Source organism: Panthera onca, chromosome B2 (genome assembly GCF_046562875.1).
Source record: "Panthera onca isolate mPanOnc1 chromosome B2, mPanOnc1 haplotype 2, whole genome shotgun sequence".
NCBI lineage: Eukaryota > Metazoa > Chordata > Mammalia > Carnivora > Felidae > Panthera > Panthera onca.
This window is the reverse complement of record NC_138343.1, coordinates 12523891-12544301: the sequence shown is the minus strand read 5'-3', so window position 1 is coordinate 12544301 and position 20411 is coordinate 12523891. Positions and strand designations below refer to the sequence as shown.

General features: G+C 45.1%; 1 protein-coding gene across 11 annotated transcripts in view; it reads right to left on the bottom strand.

Annotated features, from left to right (window-relative positions):
* Positions 1-20411, bottom strand: part of ATXN1 (ataxin 1) — a 413533-nt gene that overhangs the window by 139458 nt on the left and 253664 nt on the right. For all 11 annotated transcript variants that reach the window (XR_014137690.1, XM_060614220.3, XM_060614216.3 and 8 more), the window contains one exon: positions 18223-18348. The gene's annotated coding sequence lies outside the window, so the exon portion shown is untranslated. The remainder of the gene's footprint in view (positions 1-18222; positions 18349-20411) is intronic.

Here is a 20411-nt window from a genome sequence, read left to right as displayed (position 1 = left end):
GGGGTGTACAGAAGAGGTGTCCCAGCGGCACTGTTTTTAAAGATAGATTAGATCTACCATTTTCCCTAAGCAGTTTCATCTCGATATCTGTTACAGGAAGTACCTTTAATCAAAAGCCATCTGTTTCCAATACTCCCTTTCTATGGGCATAGATTCACAATAGCTATTTAACTGTAGTTCATTTTTTAGGCATATTGCTAGTATCTTTCCTGCAGCTTTCATTTCTGTTGTGATCAAACAGGAGTATGAGAAAGCCAGAAGACTTAGAACAGTTGGCTTTAACCTTTCTCATCTGCGCTAACAGCCCTGTCCCAAAGTTTAATAGGAGAAGAAGGTGAACCATCGCCCTAAAAGAAGACTAAAGATTGCCTGAAGATCCCATGTATTCGTGTCTTTCCTGTTCCCTCTGAAACACGGATATGCTCTCGGTAAGATACTCGATTTCCGGTTCAACCTAGTGACCACCAAATAGTTTCACTCTGTTTACCTACCAAACGGGGAGTTGTAGCAATGGCAATCGTCACAGAATAATGGTGGCAATGACAATATAAATGAGGACAATCATTTGTCTTAATAGCCTTGATAGTAACATCCTTGAGAACTAATAAACTCTGAGGCTAGAACTTAAAGTAATAATTTAGGTTAGGACTAACAAATTAGTTTATAAGGCAATAACCGTTACCTTATAAGGGGGGAAGTACCATCTAATGGTTATCAGAATAACTTCTGTTTGCAAGGGAGTCGCCGAGGGATTAATGAACTGTCACTGAAACCAGGAAGCCAGTGGATGTCACCCCTGGGCCATGAGTTGCTAACATACATGGACGTACACAGTTACAAATCAACCCAGAGGAGCATATTAACCGAAGCAGTCAAACCTTCGTGCCCTTTCTGAGGGGACTGAGGTTAGCAACGTGCTAAGTGGATGTATGCGTTTATAAGATGTATGTGACTGATGTCGGAAATATTGCAATTCAGAGCACCCAGAAGCTCCGTGCTACTTAAGAATGCGTACCAAACGGTCCTTCAGCGGCAAGGGGGAAGCATAGTCCATTAGAAGTCACTTCTAGAAGGTAGAGGGGACATAGGTGGCCATCTTGTTGTCTTACTTTTGAACAGAAGAACAGAAACTTACTTAGACTGATGCTTCTTCTGAGCAGAAGCACAAAAAACTAGGTAGGTTGGTGGTAGAAAACTACATGAGAGGTGGATCCTCGCTTCTAGACGAAGGCTTTGCACCACAAGTGCAGGAAGGTTGATCTGAAGGTTTCTAAAATCTGCCAAACCTGTGCAGTGGATAAAGTTGCTCTTTGGCTACCCAAAACTTCTAGAAAGGCAGCATTTTTAAGGTTCAATCACAGACACGGAGTGAGCAGTCAAAAAAATATCTGATGAATGAATGAATGAATGAATGAATGGTTTATTTAGAGCTGTCTGTGTGTGACATTATACCGAAGCCTGAAAAACCAACATCAAACAACGGACAAGGGTCCTGTCCTTAAGAAACTTCTATTCTACAGAAGAGACAAACTGTAAATAAGCAATTTTAATATGGCTGTGACACTTGCAGAAATAAGGCAAGGCTATAAATAAGGAGCAAACCGCGGGGGCGGGGTGGGCAGAGGAAATTCCTAAGAGAGGATCCGACTAAACTAATTCACACCAAGGTGAGACTATCTTACCAGTGGCCTCTGCCACTGTATCATTAGGATTTTGATAGAAAACAACAGGGAGTTTTGGTCAATACTTGAAGACCAGGACCGGTGGCATTTCAGGTATTCGGTAAGAGACTGGCCAAGAAGATACTTCACGTGAGGTCAGCAGGCGGAAGGTCTACCTCGTTCTATCATAAGAAAGGGTTCAAAGAGGGTAGGTATGTGTCTCCTTCGAGCAGTTGCATTCAGCAAGCACATAAAAGGAAGCCGGTGGAGGTCTTGAGCAGATATTTGCACACACATGCTCACAGCAGCAAAGAGAGGAAGCAGCCCAAGTGTCCACTGATGGACCAAATGTGGTCTGTCTATCCATACAGTGGAATACTACTCAACCTTAAAAAGGAAGGACATCCTGGGGAGCCTGGGTGGCTCAGTCGGTTAAGCATCTGACTCTTGATTTTGGCTCAGGTCATGATCTCACGATTCACGAGATCAAGCACAGAGCCTGCTTGGGATTCTCTCTTTCCCTCTTTCTGCCCTTCCCCGCTTGCTTGCTCTTGCTCTCTCTCTCTCTCTCTCTCAAAAATAAATAAATAAATGAAATTATTATTAAGTTATTAGTTATTTTATCTGAAGAGTGATAGTATAGAAGTCAGAATGGGTAGTATACGTATTGATCAGGTGGGGAGCTGCCTGCTTCATAATAGGTTGGAAACAAATGATACCCAGAAGATTTCCTCCAGGACTGGCTGAAATTCCTGCATTAAACAAACTCAACCTTTAGGTCCCCAAGCCCTTGCAGAATGCAAATATCCTGGCCAAAGTCCCTATCAGCTTCATGTGTGATTTCTCCACAGGTCAACCCAGGTACATGAACTGATTTCAGGCACTTGAGGGGAGGGGCCGGGTTAGGTCTGAAAAGGAGAAGAGGAAGATATAACACTGACTGCAGACTCTAGAACCGCTGAGATCAGATTGTGCCTACTTGGAAATTTTCCCCACACCATACATGACCTTTTGCCATGGGTTTTCATACAATTTGTGGCTCCTTATTCGGACACTCACCCTTCCATCTGAAAGATCCCCAGCAATAAAAACAAACAAACGAACAAACAAAAGGTATGACTTAACACCTAGAGTTTTATCAGAAGATCAACACAACTTCCGCCCAATATTTTCGACCATGGTGACCTATTTTATCACAGAAACTGATCTGAGTTTTCAGTTTCATCAACTGAAATATGGTAGTCAAATTTAAGATCAAGTTGGGATAAGTAAATACACAGGTCTCCAGAGCTTTGCATTTCTGAGTTCGCTGCAGCAAGTAGGCGAAGCTTGAAGACTCCAGGTCTGTGAATGATGTACCGATGAGACAGACAGACCGGATCGGAGGGCCTTTTATGTCAAATGAAAACTGCAGCTCACGGCGATCCTTGTGGCCGGATTACAGAGTGAGACTAGACAGCTAGTTGAGCACAAGGCTGCCATGTTCTCTGGAGTCATCCCAAGCCTCCCGGCTGCCGGGCTTGAGATTACAATGACTGCCTCTGTGCATTAACCCAAGAGGCAGTCCAGGGTATCTTTGAAAAAAGTCCCACTCAGCCCGACTTCACTGTATTATTAACATTTCTAAATAATAAATAACAGGACGTGGTTCTGATCAAAGTGCTGACCTTCCTTGTGCACTACTCTGGTCTCCCGTGGATCAGCGTGGCCCCATCACTTAAAGTACCATAGAAAGCGCAGGTGGGTAAGGAAAGAAGCTGACAGAACGTAGTGGAATAATACACAGGTGGCAGAATGTACACACACCTGCATCATCACCCCGCTTTCAAAAATAAGATTCTATTTGCTTCCTCTATACTCTATATACTCCAGGACGGACTGAATACATATTTATAAAGGGAAACACATTATTTGGATTAACAGTCCATGCGAAACCTCATATACGGTCACGGCTCTGTACAGAAGAAGCATGGGAGTTGGATGTTCCTTCGGTCACCCATACTGTTCTGCTCTCTCTTTCACGGGTACTCTTCTAGTCTCTGTGCTGGAAGCCGGACCAGACGGAGCACAATGCACCAAATCTTTCTTTTAGTGTCAAACGCAATGAGTGTTTATGCGATGATCTGCTATTAAAGCAAATAGGCAGGATTAGGGATTCCAAAACATGCCATGTTTTCATTTCTATGTCACGTGAGTATGCCGCTCGCCAAATCTGGGCCCTTTAAATTACAAGGTCTCCCGCCGCACGTTTCTTTATCAGTCCTCCATGTAATTGTTTGACTAAGACTCTGATACAAACACCTAACATGCTTGCTGTTTCTCAGCAGGAAAAAAAAAAAAAATGCCCTCGGCCTTTGACCCAACGCTGGGGTTCCTCAAACCCTTTCCTGTCCTTGAAAATACATCCCATTGAGGTATCAGTGCCTGCCAGTCACAGCTGGCACGTACAGGCGCTAAACCGCGCGGCCGTGCAGAGCAGTGCCCCCCGACTGCAGTCGATGCTGACATAACGCTCCCCTATCGGTGAGCACAAAATGAAGAGCTCATATGGCCAAGGGTCCTCACCGGAAGGTGATTTATAAAAGGCTGTTGGAACCCTTTAAATGGGGAGGACACGGGACTCAGCTCACCGGATCACATTCTGGGTTTTCAGTTTGCCTTCCTGTCTTCCTCCAGCCCCTCATTTTCCAAGTATTCTCAGTTATATGGTTAAGGATGCTGTCCATCACGCAAGGACAGAAGAAATCACAGACCGTCTGTGGCAGCCTGCACCGCCCTGCCTACACTCTTCTGTATTATTATTTTTTTCTTCTTTTACTGAAAAGTTCGAAAGAAAACATGGCAAATTATTGTCTCCTTCGTGCACATTTCGGCGCCCCTCTCCCCACTTTTTACCTATAAAAGATAATTACTTTCAGCATTTGAGTTACCGTCGGAGGCCTGAAACATCCCGTCGTCCCCACCCCACCCTGATATCGGGCACCTTCAGTGACAACAAACTGGCCCCCGAACGTATCGGTGAAAAACCACAAGTTCTCACTCTCGGTGACTCGAATTAGTGAAATGAAACAGTCGTTTCTATTTTAGTAGTTATAAAGAGTTACACTTCATAGTACAGTTAAAAGGTCAGTTCTAGAAATTAATGGGTGAGACCTGGTCCCGTCAGAGGGCAGAGGATTTTTTTACAGTGCCCGAGGGCCCTTGGAACACACTGTCTGTGTTGGGGTCGCTGGGAGACCTGTTGGAAAGAAGAGTCTTCAACGGGGGTGACGTCGTAAAATCGCCCGCCAGGAGACGGCACTTTCAGAGACGGTCTTTCAATAAACCCACTGGCAGATACTTGGGAATCCCAGTCCACAGGGGTCTGGCGGGAGCACGCCAGTGAGTGGCTGATGTGATAAGTGCTGCCAGCAACATCTAACTCCCTCAAGGTGTTCTGAGTTGTGCAGACTTCATACGTCTAGGGCTCATGACCTGCACCTCTGTCTTCCTGGACCTACCTTGGAGAACCGCCGCCCTTTGTCTGGTCACACTGTTTAGAAAGCATATGTCAACTTGGAACCAGCTCTCAGCTGTAGCACTTCTGCCTTCCCCGAGCTACGCCTGGGACATCTTTTTGGAAACGCCCCTCAATTGTCCGGGCTAAGAAATGCTTTCAGGCTTTTGCCATCCAACCACGTTTTTGTCGATCTTATTGACTGGGTCAACATCCCGATTAAAATCCTTCGACGACTCTTCTCCGGTCTTCCAGACAGACTCCCAGCATCTCGGCAGAGCTTCCTGAGAAGGCACTTCACGGTCTGGCCTCCTAGCCTGACGCTTCTGGACGGCTCTGCTTTAGCCACTCTGGATTAGTTGTGGCTCCAATGCACCAGCTTCTCTCCTTACCCCTGAGCTCATCGCACATTGTCCACCATGCAACAAAGCTGCTGTCTCCCTCCTCCCTTGAATCTGGGCTCATTAGGCGGCTGGCTTTGGCCAAAGGGAGATGAGCAAGGCTCTTGCCAGCAGAGGTTGAAAGGCACTTGTGTGCTGGGGTCTGTCCTCTCTTGCTGTCCTTGGGACCCCTGAGATCGCGATATGAAGAAGCTCAGACCGGCGCGCTGGTGAATGAGAGGCCACGTGGAGCAGGCACAAGCCATCCCAGATGAAGCTTGCCTCTCCTCAGCAGCTAGACGTCGGGATGAGGTCATCACGGTTCAACCAGTCCGAGCCAAGTGGGCTGGACTAGAAGCGCCCAGTTGACATGCAGCATCACAAGAAATATGTTTGTTGTAGGAAGCCACTAAATGTTGGGGTTGTTTGTTACACAGTATGTACATACCAATACACTCTCTTTGTTTCCTGCCTAACACCCGCCCATTTTTCAAGTCTGAGGATGAAGGCCTCTCTGACTCCGGAAGTTGCCAGACTGGTCTGTATCCATAGCATCCCGTGGGTACCACTGATGGAGCTTTATACTTGCAACAGTATAAAGTGGTTGCCTATTTTCTCATCCCTCCTAGTAACTGAAAGCTCCTTCAGCCATTGTGGATGTCCTCCTTAGAACACACACTCAGCAAACATTTGCTGAAAGAAGAGACAGGGACGTGTATATCTATCTTCTGGATTTTTCTATCTTGCACTCAAAAGAACTGCACTAGGTCATTTTTACCTACCAGCACCTAGACATGGTAACTACACAAAAATATATAATAATGTTTTTCTTTTTTAGAGTTTCACTCATCTCAATAGCCTTTGGGAATCTCCCTACTCTTTTTATAGACAAGACTATCATATCTTCCAAACCTACTGGGCCTTTCAGTTTGACTAATATGAAAAAAATCACCTAAAATTCCAAGGGCCCTCAGCAGATATGCACATGGATAAATCTGACCAGTGTTATCACCTACACCATCGTAACTAATCTACCATAGATGTCAAAGTAGCAGAAGGTTTTAACAATACATAACTGATTTCACTATCAATGCAACGACATTGACGGTTAATGACAATTGATATTGCAGAAGGACCATTTCTACGACAAAGAGACCAGCAAATAGTAGTTCTTTACCTGTTCATTTCAGCAACACATCATGATAAATTCTCTTCTGTGAAGTTTATCATCCTACAGCTGGCACAGTTACTAGGGAGCAAATCACTGGGCCAAAACAACATGTTATCTACTTTAATTCTCTCAGCAATCTTGCAAGGTGGGTCTGACCAACCCTATTTTAAAGGAAAGGGGAACAGGACTCCGGGAGGTTGGGCAGTTTCCCAAGGACACACAGCTAATGAGTGGCACGTCTGGGATTTGAACCCAAATAGGATTCCAAATGTCTCTTAGTGGGAATAATACCTTTAAGTCTAATACCGTTGAGTGGGAGTGATAACTATCTTCCTTTGGGAGACAAGGAAATACAGGCACAGAGAACGCTTGCTCATGGTCGCAGAGGGGCGGGAATGGGAGGAGACCCCAGATGTCCATTCTTAGCCTGATGCTCCCGCTCCTGGACTGAACCCAAGGCATCTCTAGCCTTTCCTTAGTTATTACCATTTACAGTCATGCCTACCTCTGTGACTGACAACAACAAACTCAAGAGAGCCTACTGTGAATCTAGGTAGGCTGTGAAAACAAACATATGAAGCAGGAGGTCCATGAGGCCTAATTGGGTATCATCTGCCATACCCAGTTTCTTAAAAGATAAGCAATTGTCAAAACTTGGGGTGCCTGGGTGGCTCAGTCGGCTGAGCATCTGACTTCGGCTCAGGTCACGATCTCACGGTTTGTGAGTGTGAGCCCCAGGTCGGGCTCTGTGCTGACAGCGCAAAGCCTGCTTGGGATTCTCTGTCTCCCTCTCTTTCTGCTGCTCCTCTGCTCACTCTCTTTCTCTCTCTCTCTCTCAAAAATAAATGAACATTAAAAAAAAAGAGCAATCATCAAACCGAAAGGTTTTACTCTTCCAACTTTATCATAATTCACATTAGTTGCATTCATTATTCATATCAATGTGAGAGAACAGTCTTCTCTGCCTGCATACCATGAGGACGAATGACTATTTACCATTAAATATTGGATTAAGAGTTACATAACGATCTTTCTTTTTTAAAGAAAAAACCTCTACTTCTCTACAATATCAAAACACATATAATAGGTATTTATTGTTCTAGGAATACAGGGTCTTCTATAATTTAAACCATTTTGGGGCATCTGTGTGGCTCAGTCAATTGAGTCCCAGGGTCATGGGATCAAGCCCCAAGTCGGGCTCTGTGCTAAGCCTGGAGCCTGCTTAAGATTCATTCTCTCTCTCTCTCTCTCTCTCTCTCTCTCTCTCTCTTTCTCTCTCTCTCTCTCTCTCTCTCTCTCTCTCTCTCTCTCTCTCTCTCCCCACCCTCCCAGGGTCCCTGGGTGGCTCAGTCAGTTGAGTGTCTGACTCCTGATTTCAGCTCAGGTCATGATCCTAGAGGTAAGGGATCGAGCCCTATGTCAGGTTCCATGCTCAGCATGGAGCTTAAAGATTCTCTCTCTCTCTCTTCTTCTGCCCCTCTCCCCTGCTCTCTCTCTCTCTCTCTCTAAAATAAACAGAATTAAAAAAAAGATTCTCTCTCTTCCTCTGTCCCCCTTCCCCACTCACGTTCTCTCTCAAATAAAGAAAAAAACAAAAATAAAAATAAATTAAAAAAAAACCCACTTCAACAACTTAAATGATGACCTTTTGGGCACACCACCCACTATCAAATAGAACTGAATTATTTTATTTGTTAAGAAACATGTTGGGGACATAGGATGCTCTGAGAGTATAAACAGCTACCTACATGCTTCTTTTTTGTCCCCACATCATTTCTCTTAATTCCAGTCCTGGATCTTCAACATCTATCCTTATTCCAGGTAGGGAAGAGGGAATCAGCATCTGCCGAGTGTATAAAAGCTACGCTGAAAATGTTCAGTGACCCCGTAACTGGCTTCCCCGGCATGGAGACACGGTACCATACGGTTACATCTTAGACAAGTATGGTCATTCAGTGGAGGAAATGATCAGAGGTTTCTGACAGCGCGGAAATTCTCTCGGTAATGAAAGGAAAAGTACTAATGATACTTCATATCATTTGTAAGTTTCAAATGTCCCGGGGACATCCCGTTTATCAGATTCCCTCGCTTTCTATCTCTCAGTAAGGTTTCCAAGTAGACCTGCCCTTAGCTCTTTCTTCGTGAAAAATGTCCTAACATCTCCGTGCTAACACAGACAGAAGCAACCCTAGGAGAAAATGTCATCCAGAGTCATTGGCTGGGAGCCTCCACAATGAAGTGCCTATAGAATAAAGTCCCCAAGGCATCCAATGTCGATTGGTGGCCTAACTTTAGACTTCATCTAGACAAGGCCAACTAGGTGAGAGACTTTAAGATATAATACTCAGGATTTCTACGTTCTTCTGGATCCAAATCAGAAAAGGGGAAAAAAAATTATTGGGCGCCAATTCATTTTGACATAAAGGGAGGAAGAGAGTAATTAAGAAGAAGAGGACAAGGTTAGTAGTGTTCCTTTTCAATGCTGGGTACGTGGATCAATTACAGGAGCACAGCAAGGAAGCTCTGGTGACACCCGGCTGCTTTCAGGTCAGAAGGGTCAACAGGAAAAGGAACCAAGATCAAACGCCGTGGTGTTTCCCTCCATGCTCCCTCTCCTGACCCGATTCCTCGCAAACAGCTCCCCGTGTCCCCAACTCTGAATGCCAGTGCTGATGAACGACCAGAACATTAACCCAACTCACAAGCAAAACTGATACCATCCAATGTTCTGAGAGTCCCCACGTTCGCCTGGACTACCCACTCATCGGTCGGTTATTCGTCATGCATGCTATCTGTATCAGAACGACCACGTGGTCCACTATCCTCAGTAAGGGACAGTCCCAGGATACTGACATCCCTTCCTGGAGGCCTTCCCAGATGAAGGAAATGGAAACTCCTCCACGAGCAACGTGACTGCCAACTCCCTTCTGACCCCCCGGAGGCCACCGTCTTCCACTGCCACTCCCTCGCCTGCCTTTAGAGAAGTGCCAGCCCGCAGGTTGCTAGGATAAGGTGTCGTCATTGCTGGGGCACAGAAATAGATCGCCAGAGTGCTGGGAACCTGGATTTCCAACTCCAATGACAGCAACAAAACACCGCTTGGCAGCGAATCTCCTCTACTAAAGGGAGCGACAGGCTGACAGGACCCATCGCCCTCACCTTGACATGCTATCTTTTCATCTGCACTTGTGCCCCGTGTGCTGGTGACAGAGTAGGGGCAAGAAACTCACTTCACAGAAAGGCCGAATGACTCTACTATGAATTATGGGAGCCGGTAGATACGCAGTCAGTCACCAACGGACATTTGTATGGTGAATTTCTCAGTGTCCTGAAGACGGGGGAAGGGAGCTTGTTCACAAGCAGAAGCGTGAGACCCAGAAAACAGGTAGAGCGACTGAGGTTGCCAAAAGGAAGGGAAAAGAAATCTGTTTGTACAGGCCACAGCTGTCCCCTTTCTGAACAATAACATCCTAATCTCGTGCCCCCTTTTCTTGGTGAACAAAGAAGAAAAGGCAAAGAAGACTGGAAAACTAGGGCTTGCCATGGTAGAAGAAGGGAGCAGTCTTTGTGCCCAGCTCTCTTTGTTCCGCAGAGTCAGTTTTACAATGCTTATAACGGGTAGCAACTCGTAGAAGCCCAGGGCATTAAGACTGCCTATTAAAGTCTTGGATTTTAGCCCTGGAGAAATTACAATTTTTCAGTTCTATGCAAACTACAAAGGCTGGCGAACAAAAAAAGGAAAATGAAATGAAGAGCAAACTAACGGAAATTTTAGAAAACTATTCTAGCAAGACTGTTTTCATTTCTAGATGCACAGAGTGCAGCGTCTCAAAGTCCACGAGGACGGCCGTGTGCAGGCTGAAAGGTCCAGGTACTCGTGCAAGGGTCCTTTGCAGGGAATTCGGCCGGCATGGTGGACAAGCCTCATCCTGGCCCGACACTTGAGGCCAGAAGGGAGATGGTGAGCAAGATGTGTGTTGTAAAGACACAGGGAAAGACGTGGAATTTCTACATGGAAGAAGATGGCTTAGAGTCCAAAGGGTGACAAGAACTTGCCTGAGTTTTAGAAATGGAAGATTCTAAAAAGATTGCCACTTGTATCCCATTAAAATTTCCATGGGGGGAGGGGTTCTACTTAAGTCATTTTAGAACATAAGCACAAATAGAAAAAAAAAAAAAGACTGAAAAACCAACTTCCTCCAACATAGGCTTCAAACAATGAATTTTACTACGCCACCTAAAAAGCATTTAAAATTTTTTTTAATGTTTATTTATTTTCCAAAGAGAGAGCGAGAGAGACAGAGAGCAAGTGGGGGAGGGGCAGAGAGAGAGGAAGACACAGAATCCGAAGCAGGCTCCAGGCTCCGAACCATCAGCACAGACAGAGCCTGCCGCAGGGCTCGAACCCATGAACCGTGAGATCATGACCTGAGCCAAAGTCAGACGCTTAACTGACCGAGCCACCCAGACACCCCTAAAAAGCATTTTATACTTTTTGAAAATTACTTTTTCTGAATCAGGCAAACATATGTATTTAGGTGCCTGCAAACAGTTAGCTTAATGTTCAAGAGGTACAGGTGATGAGTCAATTCTTTCCATAAGATTCCACTTAGCACGATTTACTGTATAGCTACCACTTGAAATTTAACATGAATATTCATCAGGGGAGCGGTTACATGATTTTCTGGTACTTGACAAATGATTGTTTTACCAAAGTGAAAAACTGGGGAGAATTAAAAGAACAAAGTTATCTTTCTCTTGGTCTTTTTCGACATCGGTCCCAAGGAACAATCTCTTTGCTGGTGAGAAAGAACCAATAGGTTTTGTTCGGGCTTTCTGACAAAACAATGTTATTTTGTTCCTGTTTGCACCTCACTTTTCTGTAGGGAAGCAAAAGAAAACAACACTCTTTTAGGGGTTCAAAGTCTAAGGTATGATATAGTGTGTAAGAAATAAGTAACATCAGTCATATTTTAACAAAGATGATGGATCCGATCAACCTCGGAGATGTCCAGGAACATGGGACTTGCTTGATCTCTATCTGAAAGAATTTTCAGAGGCTATTTCCCTCCTGGGACAGCCCCACTAGCTAGTCACTGCTTTGGTGCACAAGGATTCCTCACCAGTGGGTGCTTCAAAAAACACCCCTCGAGAAGTATTTTTACTTCTGGGTGTGGTTTCTGTCTTCAAGTTCAAGTTCAAAACACTATACTTACTTGGGTTGAAGGGCATCATTTCTTTAAGTGACCCGAGGGCTTGCTTCAGCTTTTGCAAATAAACATCTAAGACTGATCCTAAAGGAGAATGGTTCTCTGATGCTAGAAATCCCCACTCTATGTCTTTGTTGGCTGTCTTACAACATCGTTTCTGATGGAGAGAACTTTCTGACCATGAAGTCTCGTTTGCCCAGACGCAGGAGCAGGTAAGGACGGACTAGTTGTATCTGCTCTCCCTCCCTTGCCTTCTCAAAGCACACACAGACATCGGGCTAAAGTCCTGCCTTTGCTTCAAGGTCTAATTCTGATGTGCATCAGTGCTTGAAGCCTTCCCTGAAAACCCAGCTCTGAACACCCTTACCCACCATCCCTTCTGGGGCACCTGACTCCCATGCCAAGTGCATAGCCCCCCACCCAGGGCTCCGTCAGCAAAGTCTCCGAGAGCAGCAAATATCGATGACACATCACTGTTTCCCTAACGGACTTCAGCACACCTTGGCACGCAGCAGTCTTTTAATAAGTATCCTTTATTTAGTGAATTCCAATCTTAAAGAGAACACAAAGCCTTTTAACCTCAGCACTACTCGGCTGGAAAGCAGCCTCACCAGGTCGTGGACGTGTCCTTTCCCCAACAGAGCACGAATATTGTGGAAGATGCACGAGCGTTTATTTTTGCTTCCACAACGTCTGGGTGTCCTGTGTATCTCCCTCTCCTTCCCGAGATGCAGAGATGCCGGGAGTGGGGAGGCTGAGGGCTGGGGGAAAATGAAGCCAAGGGGAAGGGGACTGCCTGGAACGTGCTGGACTTTGCCAAGGCCTCAGGAAGCACCTCTGACATCAACTCTCAGAAGCAGTCGCTCCAAGGGCCTGCCGAAGGGGCAATGGCCAGGAACTAGTGACACCACCACTAAGATGTGGTTAAAGGAAGTCTGAGAAGTGCAAAGAAAAGGGTAAGGCTGAAAACGCCAGGAGACCCGAGGCCACACAAGATGGCCCCGAGTACTTGCACAGAATGGCTCAGTCAGAGCCTTCACAACATGCACTCCCATCCCCAGGACCGTCCAGAGCAAGGACTAAAAGCATCGAGAGGGGCTTCTCATTACTCTCACAGCAAAATCTCCCCTTCTCCCCTGATCCCCCTATCTACTTCAGGGTTTGGGTTTTTTTTTCTTTTTTATGATAGTGCGAGAGAATTTGGTGTCACAGATGGCAAATCTAAAAGGTACAAATTGACAGACACGTGGGAAATTCCCAAATCACTCTTATCAGAGCGTGTGTATGTAATTCTCTCACTCTGGGGATTAGAAATTCAGCTGCCGTTTTTCAAAGCTTAGGAAGACAGCATAATGCTGTCTAAGTAGGCACACAGGTGTTTGTTTTGGCCCTCCTGTTTCTTCCGAGGAAAAACGTAACTCTTGCACTCAGAAGTTCTTTGGCAAAAGGGGTCAAGAAACACACAAAAATCCAAGAAGCCTTTGTTGTTGTCACCCTCAAAAGCCATGTAGGATGATGCCGCCCTAAGAAAGCCTTTGTGAATTCCCCTTCTCACACCGTGGAGCCGTTGGATGGACCTAACTGGTATAGGCATACTATTTCCTTGACCCAATTTGTGCATCATCCAGAAGTGAAGGAAATGTAAATGATGCTATCCAGTAAACGGTGAGTTTCTTTTTAGGTAGATCCTGTCCTTCAAGCCTGGCTCCCGCTTTGGGAACAAGTGTAAGCATCGAAGGTAATGAAATGGTGTGACGGTAAGAGACAAAACCGCCACCATTCACAGAAAGCCAGGTCAGGCGGCTCAAACACAACTGATGAAGCAAACCACTCAAATGGAAAATGACAGGAAATACACAAGGTGCAGCACCATGCAGGATTTTTTTTTTTAAGTATCAGAAAATCCCCAAACTCTATTGATAGTTCTATAAAACATTTTTTAAAACAAATTGTTTCCTTTCCCACATTTACTTATACCCATCACAGACATTTAGTGTCTATTTCTAAGGAAAAGAAAATAGATGATCTCTCCAGGCCACCCCCCTAACATGATGAAACGACTATCAGATGCAAGCAAGTCTCATGAGAACCGTGTTTATATTCCCTTTTCTAAGGGGTAACTAACACTTTCCTTAGACATTCAGTCAACTATTTACTGAGTCCCCGCTCAGTACTCAGCCACAGGTGTTGTGGATCCATCTGATAATAATGATAATAATAATAATAATAATAATAATAATATCCCTGCTTTCATGGGGCTTACAGTCTGGTTGAGGAAATGGACAATTAACAAGTAAATATGTAATACATAGGTGATTCAAAGGAAAATGAAGTAGGCTAGCGAGCACAGAGGGACGAGGTGGGTGTTACACAGGTCAGGAGAGGCTGCTCTGAAAGGTAACTCGAGAAGCAGAAAAGCTTAAGAAAGAAATAGAGATCAGCACTGCCTCCTTGCATGTACGCAAAGCAATATTTGAGTGGAGGGGGACAGTTTTTAAAAACTTAGTTTCAAAAGTGGCTCGTATTTAATTTTCAAAAAAACCAATGACTTGTGGTTTAAATGACGAAATTTAAATTTAAATGACTAAATTTAATTTAAACGACTGATTTAAATGACTAAAACTGTACTCTTAGAAGGCACTCAAATGAACACCTTTGAGTTGTCCTATGGTATCTGGGAGGGTCCTGTGGAAAGGATGTCATGATGATGACAAACTCACACTCTATCTGTCTATCTATCTATCTATCTATCTATCTATCGTGGGTTTTTTGCCATAAGATTATGCTCAACATTTTATAAAGCAGTTATACGCACCTGGGTGGTGTAGTTGGTTAGGCACCTGACTCTTGATCTCCGCTCAGGTCATGATCTCACAGTTCGTGAGTTTGAGCACTGATGGAGCAGAGCCCGCTTGGGATTCTGTCTATCCCTCTCTCTCTGCCACTCCCAGTTGTGCTCTCTCTCTCTCTCTCTCTCTCTCTCAAAATGAAGAAATAAACTTAAAAAAAAAAAGCGGTTGTAAATTGAAGTCGTGCCAAATCATTGACTTTTAGAAGCCAAACGGGGTAAAAGCAACGTCCAGCCTGCCTCCTCCAAGCTGATACATTATGCAACGTGACATGTAGGGCAGGAAGAACCACCAGAGGCCACTTAACTCAACTTTCTCATGTTACTCCTCCTAAATCAGGCCCCTGGGGCTCTAGGGGTTCCAAAGTTCCAAGGTTAACTGCAACATCATGCAGAAAACCCGGATCTCCTGACCCGTAGGTAAGTTTTCCTTACCGTCCCCTTCTTGTACAAAGATACCACAGTCTGAGACACCTCCAGGAGCGACGTTCATCTGCCAGAAAGACGGTGGCAGATTTGAGAGGCGGTTAGTGGCAACAGGCCGAGGGGTCCTGCAGAGGCAATATGTTTGTGGTGCAATCTGCAAGGAGTTCTGAGGACAGAAGCCACCCATTCCAATAGCTGCTATGACAGTTCCTCCAATGTTTCTCTACATTCCGACACCATCTATGCGCGAGCACACGTTCTTTGAAAATCTCCTGCCTTCCCTACGGCATAGGCTTTCGGACCCCAAGGACCCCAAAGTATGAACTCAATGTAAAAAAGCCCTAGGATCCTAAAAGATTACTAATGGCCAAGATGACTCATTTCACAACTTGCTGAGAAAACTGGGACCCTGCCCCCCTGCCACTCCCTACAAAGCAAATGCAGTCTGGAAGAGGAAGTCCTAAGCTCCGAAGGAGTTCACTAGAATTTAGTACTTTCTTCCTTTCTCTCAACACACTCCCTTCACAGAAGGATTTTAAAATTACTTTAGTTGGCCATGTGGCATCTTCAAGTTTACACTTCAGAACTTCTTTGAAAACCTCATTTAATGTTTGGGGTTTGACAGGGTATCACATGAGCATTTCAAAGCAACGATTTAAAAAAAAAAAACCCGCCAGATTTGAAACAAAAGCTATTTTGATTTTAGTATCTGCATTTATTCATTTAAATGCAACCTGAAACCTAGAGCGTTTTTTCCATAAGACACTTGTTTCCTGAGATGAAAATGCTTTCTAAAATGTCACCAGAGATAAAGAAGTCACCAAAAGTGTATTCTCAAGGCCACCTGATTGGGAAGATCATTTCTAGTAAAATGCACGACTACTCTAGGATCCAAATGATTCCTTAATAGTGACAGAAAGTTAAAAAAAATTTTTTTTAATGTTTATTTATTTTTGAGACAGAGAGAGACAGAGCATGAGCAGGGGAGGGGCAGAGAGAGAGGGAGACACAGAATGGGAAGCAGGCTCCAGGCTCTGAGCTGTCAGCACAGAGCCCGACGCGGGGCTTGAACTCACGAACCGCGAGATCATGACCTGAGCCGAAGTCGGACGCTCAACCGACTGAGCCACCCAGGTACCCCAACAGTGACAGAAATTTTTACAACAAGAGAGATTTTTTAGTAAGTATTCAAGTGCCTTACACAACACTGTGCCCCTTACAGGGACCCCAAACGAAGATGTCAACCTATCCATTAACAGGTTATTTGTTGTTGCATATAGATGTACAAAATAAAAGAGTAACATATAGACTTAACAAAATAACACTTCATGGGGGGTAGTGACTTGCCAAAGGTTTCAGACTTTCTTGACATGAACCATAGGACCAGGAATCGAGTTCGAGTCTGTTGATTCTGGGAGCTATATACTTCCACCAGAACCAGCATGATCACATGCACAAAATGCTAACACACTAAAACTCCAGTGTTTTCCACCAGTGACATGTGGCACTGGGAGATTTTAAATTTAATAAGCTTATTTTAACAGGACTATTTAACTCTGCGGAAATACGGGTAAAGCAGCCTATTTTAATACAAATTTTCAGAAAACCATGAAATAAAAAAATGCAGTGGAAATTTTATTTTTCAGTGTCAATGCTTTTCCTCCCTGATATACGCACTCCTCCCGCTGCAGTATCTTACTCTTTCAAAATCATTTGTGCAACTGGGAAAATAGAGGTGAAAAAAATGCCTGGAAAAGCTTCCTGACTGAATTATTAAGAAGCTAAAAAGAGGGGCGCCTGGGTGGCTCAGTCAGTTAAGCATCCAGCTTTGGCTTGGGTCATGATCTCACGGTTTGTGAGTTCGAGCCCCACATCGGGCTCTGGGCTGACAGCTCGGGGCCTGGAGCCTGCTTCGGATTCTGGGTCTCCTTCTCTCTGCCCCTCCCTCACTCATGCTCTGTCTCCCTCTCTCTCTTTCTCAAAAACTAACATTAAAAAAATGTTTTGAATAAGCTAAAAACTTATATAAAATTATAGATGTATACATACACACAAATATATGTATTTATGTATATTTAATATATACACAAGTACATGATATATATTAAATATGTATGCATATAAATATGCATGTATGTATTTTACACACACACACACACACACACACACACACACACAGAGTCCTGGTCAAAGCTGGTTCTTAGTTTTCTAAAACTTGAAGACAATACATTGACAGCCAATCCTGGGTTTCCTGCAGCTGTATTCTTTCCCCCATTAAAACTTTGTCAACTTCTTTCTTTTCTTTTTTGGACACAATTTAGCAATGAGGTAAAATCTCCAGAAAGCAACACAGCTGGTCCAATTTCTGAGTTTTGTGGCAGATAAGCTCCTTGATATCCATAGTGTGCTATCTCTTCAACTCCTCGATACTAAAGTTCTCGTGAAAAGCAACCGGCAGCTGATGCTTTACTAACCCCCAAATCCTGCCCCTGCACCTTAATACCAACCAGTAAATCAGCCCGTTTTGAATAAGAGAGGCACCCAAAAACCACCGACTGTATTTGCATACCTCAGATTTTTGAAAGCCAGGAAAAAAAAATTCATTCCAGAAAAAAACTTCACATAAATAAACATAATTGCTGGGTGGAAATCCTGGTTGCTGATCCTTAGCCCAGAGGATTTGACTCCCTACCCACCAACCTAAAAGAATCGTAATAGCCCAGTTGAAAGAGTTTGCTCTGAACCTGACACTGCGTAAGTGTACCAGGAGAAAGGGCGTTCCAACAGTGAAAGGAATCACTATATTCGTCTCTTGGACACCAGACGTAGATAATGAGCAGTGCCCCACAGAAGCCGAGAGAAAGACAGGCTCACGGCAAAGAAAGACAGAACCACTCCTCTAAAAAAAGAAATTAATTGGATGATCACTTAGAACTCATGCTAATACCCCTTCATCGCCCTGGCTCAGTGACATCCAATGATTCACAAAACCTTCCAAGGCAAGCCACCGCAGCGCTCTGGTTAACTTACAACATTCACTGTGCGCTGTTCACAGGTAGCCCTGGCTTATCCTTCACCATGGAGACTTCCCACAAGACGCTGGAGTGCTCCCGGCTCAGGCGTGTTCTTTCTTCCTTCCAGAGGAGTGAGAAATACCTAGCACGGGAGTAGCAGAAAAGAAGAAAAAGAAAAAGGTAAATGCATCATCCAATCACTCCTTATCTCAACAAAAGAAGTCTCGCGATCAGATCAATTAGACTGACAGCTCACCAGAGACCATTTTCCAGTACCCTTGCCTTCAAAGAGAAATGTAGTATCTTTGCTCCTGACCCAGGAGACACAGCGTGGTCTGGCCAGCCTTCTCCCCCCAGGTCGCTCGCGACCCTCCCTGCCCTGTCCCTATCCGCAACCCCCGCCCCCTCCCCCACCACTGCCACCCATAAAGTTGAAGACAATTCTGGGAGACTTCTGATGCAATCCCAGCTGAGATGCAAATTTGCAACACAGCCTCAAAACATGCCAGTTGATTTCACTCTCTGCAAAAGCGAGGGAGCTAGGACCATCACCTTCTGCCGTTTTCATACCTCACTGGGTTGTTGCAAAGATCAGTAGGATCACTCTTGCAAAGTACTCACAGTTCCCGGGAAGAAAGGCACTATGTAAACGCCAAGTATTATTAGTGGTCATAAGCCTGTTACTGAGCTCGGAGCCAGGATTTAAAAGCCAGTTTTGGCCAGGCACCAACAGTCAACTATCCCTGGGGCACCGAAACGTGCAAAAGTCTGCCCGGGCCGCTGTGCTACAACTCCCCTTCCATTGAGGGGTCCAGGGAGGCCCAAGGACCGGAAGCAGAGCTGTCCGGAGGCTCAGAGAGAGAGAGAAAGTGCAGGCTGGATCAGAGCCGGAAGCAAAGGGAAGGGGGGAGTGGAAGGTGGGTGACTGAGGCATGTGCAGGCGCATCGTTATTTGGTCCCTGCCACACGGCTCCCTCCGATTGCTGGTTTACAGGGTTTAGTGAGCTGGAGGTTTGCAGGGCTGTGAAATTTTCCACTTGGCTGTCTGCCATTCCCGCCCACCGAGGATAACACTTCCACACATACACAGAAGAGGCACGCTGAGGCCCTGCCGGAGAAGGACTGGAGAATTTTTGTTTGTTTGTTGCTTTTAAAGAAAAGACCTATTCATATCCTGATCCTTAATGTTTTCCACACCTGGACTTCTTGATTTTTTCCCCTCCTTTAGGACAGAGCCAGGAACAGCTTTCGCCGGGCCAATAGTATCACATTATTTTGACTTGCGTATTCTCGAGGAGCGTGCTTGAGGTACAGGGACTTACATGAGTGGTCTCGGGGACGACGAGACACGTTGGACTGAAGCGCTACGCCAGACCCCTGTCTGCTTCCCAATCATCCACAGGCGGCTGCCACGTTTCCCCTCTTAGAGCCAGAAGGGCGCCCCGAGCGAGGGCGGGACCCAGTCCTGGCACTGTGGGGGTGTAACGCTTTTGAGGGCAAAGTGTGGTCCTCGTCTCAGAAAGAGGCCAAAAGGAATGACAGCGAATCAGATTGAGAATCCGGAAAGCACTGACAAGTATACCTCAGATGAACTAAAAAAAAAAAAAAAAACCGTCCCCCAAAAAGTTAGGACAGAAGGGAGAAAGGAGGTGTCTGCTATGATAATTAACCTCGGCTTTCATAGTGACTGCAGTTTACCAAGCTCTTTCTTCTTCTTCTTCTTCTTCTTCTTCTTCTTCTTCTTCTTCTTCTTCTTCTCCTCCTCCTCCTCCTCCTCCTCCTCCTCCTCCTCCTCCTCCCCCCCTCCCCCTCCCCCTCCCCCTCCCCCTCCCCCTCCCCCTCCTCCTCCTTCTTCTTTTTAATTGAGTTATAAGTGATGCACCATATTATATTAGTTTCAGGTATACAGCGTGCTTTCTTATTCATTCATTCACCGGACAAGTTTTTACTTGGTGCTTACTCTACTCACCGGCTTCTACGTTCATAATGGTGAACAAGACAGACCGGGACCGTGCCTTTAAGGAGCTCACTGCCTCAAGAGGGACAGACGTGACAGAATGAGTGCACTCCACTTTTAGTTTATGTGTCACATCTGAGGATCGGATAGGCATGGAAAAGAAGGCATCAAGGAAAAAGAAACACTGTGATTTGCCATCACAATGGGAGTTCCTCACTTAGGAGGGGCTTAGGAAGGCTTCTCTTACA